Source organism: Piliocolobus tephrosceles, chromosome 9, assembly GCF_002776525.5.
Source record: "Piliocolobus tephrosceles isolate RC106 chromosome 9, ASM277652v3, whole genome shotgun sequence".
Classification (NCBI taxonomy): Eukaryota; Metazoa; Chordata; class Mammalia; order Primates; family Cercopithecidae; genus Piliocolobus; species Piliocolobus tephrosceles.
Window position 1 is genome coordinate 11,991,288 of NC_045442.1, and position 3,450 is coordinate 11,994,737.

General features: G+C 43.3%; 1 pseudogene; it reads right to left on the reverse strand.

The window, feature by feature from the left end:
- Nucleotides 1-860: 860 nt before the first annotated feature.
- Nucleotides 861-1,252, reverse strand: LOC111550824 (annotated as a pseudogene).
- Nucleotides 1,253-3,450: the final 2,198 nt, after the last annotated feature.

Genomic DNA, 3,450 nt, shown 5'->3' on the forward strand with positions numbered 1-3,450 from the left:
TATAATCATGAATCCATAAACATATTAATGAGTTTTAATCCATTGCAATCATTATCCTCATTAAACCCCATAGTGTCTCATCTTTGACTAGTGGGAGGTTAGTGAGCACTTCTTGATTATAAATCATTCATTCATTTGCTCATTCACTTAACTTCTAGTCATGCATACATGTATTAAAGCCAAAACTGCATGATAGAACCAGTTAATGTAGAGGATAAAAACAAAGTATGGTCTCTGTCCACCAAAAGCTCACTTTCTATGAGAAATGACATATATACAGATTGCAACTGGAAGTTGTTATCATAGAAGATGTAGAAATAAAGATGTGTAGTAATTTGGAGGTAAGGCTGCTATGATAAGCTAAAGAATCATCAAGTATCTAGGCCTCTTCTTTGCTCTGCCATCCTTGGCATGGGGATTCCATTTCTGATCTAAGACAGCCGCTCCACCTCCTGCTGTGATGTCTAAACCTGGCCAGCAAGAAAGGGGAAGAGAGAAGGGGATGTGTCGGTCTCCTTCTTTTTGAGGACTACACTGGGAAGTTGCACATGTCACTTCTGCTCACCTGCCACTGGCCAGAACTTAGTCTCTCAGCCAGAGAGCCTAGTGTCTTAGAGAGCTCAGTGTCTTGGCCACACGTAGCTGCAAGGGAGGCTGGGAAACGTAGTCTTTCACTCAGCTGTGTAGACCACCAGTTCTCAAACTTTAATGTGCATATAAATCACCTGGAATCTGGTAAAGTGAAGATTTGCATTCTGTAGGCCTGGGTGGATAGGTGGCTGAGGATGTTGAAATCTTGCAGTTCTTTTTTTTGTTTCTTTGTCCATGAGGCATTTTATTTGTAAATATGTATTACAGCTCTAGAAAAAGAACCCCAGGATTTTCCCTTCTGTGTGTTTCATCTTGCTTCTTTGTGGTCCATGATCCCAGCTGAGATTATCAGTACAATGAAACCAAACTGGCGGGATGGAAGCAGGTTATTCTGCCATTTTTCTAGATCTCAGGGTTGCACATCAAATCTGGGGCTGATCACTCCACACTTGTGTAGCCTGGCTGTGAGATTCATAACAATTTTCCCAGCTCTGTGATCATCAATGATTTCAAATTCGCCAGTGTAACCATGCTTCATCATTACAGTGAGAAAACGGATGATGACTTTGGAGCAAGGCCTAATAAGCACCTGGTATTTGCCTCTCCTTTCAGCATTGTTGAAGCTCTTGAGAACATCAGCCAGGACATTCATGTGCACCATTGTGGTGGTGCAGAAAGATGATGGAAAGAGGACTGGAGGGGAGGGCGCACAGAGTTACGGGTGAAATCTTGCAGTTCTAACAGGCTCCTGGGTGAAGCCGATGCTGTTGGTCCTTGGACCATACTTAAGTAGACACTTGAAGAGTCTTGACAGCCTCATGGGGAGGTCTGTCTGCTTAGGGTGGGCCGGCCTTGCAGACCGAGTGTTCATTAACCTGTTCTCATTGCTTCTCCAGCTATTTGGGCAAAAGCCTTTGAGAGCATTGCATCTTCATATTAAATACAAAGATTGGCTTGGTGTGGTGGCTCATGCTTGCAATCCTGGCACTTTGAGAGGCTGAGGTGGGCAGATCATTTGAGGTCAAGAGTTTGAGATCAGCCTGGCTAACATGGTGAAACCCCATCTCTACTAAAAATACAAAAAAAAAAAAAAATCAGCTGGGTGTGATGGCGCATGCCTGTAGTCCCAGCTACTCAGGAGGCTGAGGCAGGAGAATCACTTAAACCCAGGAGGTGGAGGTTGCAGTGAGCTGAAATCTGCAAATTTGGATTTGCAGAATCCAAATCTTCACTTTACCAGATTCCAAGTGATTTATATGCACATTAAAGTTTGAGAACTGGTGGTCTACACAGTTTTCACACAGCTGAGTGAAAAGGCAGTGGTGCCCCAATGAAAGACTACGTTTCCCAGCCTCCCTTGCAGCTACGTGTGGCCAAGACACTAAGCTCTCTAGGACACTAGGCTCTCTGGCTGAGAGACTAAGTTCTGGCCAGTGGCAGGTGAGCAGAAGTGACCATTGCACTCCAGCCTGGGCAACAAGAGCTAAACTCCATCTCAAAACAAAACAAAACAAAAACAAATAAACAAAAGATAATGGCCAGTGTACAAAGTGTAACTAGGAGGCTCTTTGCCTAAATTAATTTGTATATTAACTTTTGTTTAAAATTTGGAGATTTCCTTGGGAAATAGTATTACTAACATAGTAATAATACTAATGAATTATTTTCTAAAGTCGAAAATACATCACATTAGCACAAATTTCTTGGCACTATAAATATTTAGATTTGTGGTCTTCATCCAATTTTCTTCAAACACTTTCAAAAGTGTGAAAAATTATACTTTATGCCAGTATAAATAGCATTTTTATTTCCTAGAGAAATCTAAGCACTCCAAGGCCCCTGAAGTAGGCTATCTTTTAAATTTTGTTCATAAAAATAGAAGCAAGTCTCCCGGAGAAGTGTGGCCTCCTCGGCCTGGGGCAGCCACCCTTGCTGTGTTCTCTTGCCTTGGAGGCTGCACCTCCATGTCTGAGCGCAGCCTGAACTGTGAGCCCCAGGATGGCAGAACTGTATCCCATAGTCCAGAACAATCCTGGTCCCTAGGGTTGGAGTTTGGAGGTTGGATTTCTTGGTTTGTTTTGTACCTAGCAATTGGCCTGTTCTGCTTAGCCTGGCAATACCTGGAAGAGGGGCTTTGACCTCCCTCTGGCAAGGCATAAAGAGGGCTTGTCAGAATAGCATAGGAGGGGTCAGGTGCTATAATCCCAGCACTTTGGGAGGCCGAGATGAGTGGATCACTTAAGGCCAAGAGTTTAAGACCAGCCTGGCCAACATGGCAAAACCCTGTCTCTACTAAAAATACAAAAAAAAAAATTAGCTGGGCGTGGTGGCATATACCTGTAATTACAGCTATTCAGGAGGCTGAGGCACGAGAATCATTTGAACTGGGAGGAAGAGGTTGCAGTGAGCTGAGATAGCACCACTGCACTCCAGCCTGGGTAACAGAGCGAGACTCTGTCTCAAAAAAAAAAAAAAAAAAAAATGAATAGCACAGGCTGGTCAGGAAGATTATCAGAGGTAATTACGGTAAGTGAGCCATCGAGTGCTATGCAAACACAGAGCACTACTCTTGTGCAATAATGACAACTATTATTGCTAGTTTCTGGGTATTGCCATGTGTCAGGAAATTAATGCTTTACATAATTGTCTCTTTTAATTCTCTTAGAAGTTGTATGACATAGGTGCTATTTTCATCTCTATTTTTTTTTTTTTTTGAGATGGAGTTTCACTCTTGTTGCCCAGGCTGGAGAGCAATGGCGCAATCTTGGCTCACTGCAACCTCCACCTCCCGGGTTCAAGTGATTCTCCTGCCTCAGCCTCCCGAATAGCTGGGATTACAGGCATGTGCCATCACGCACA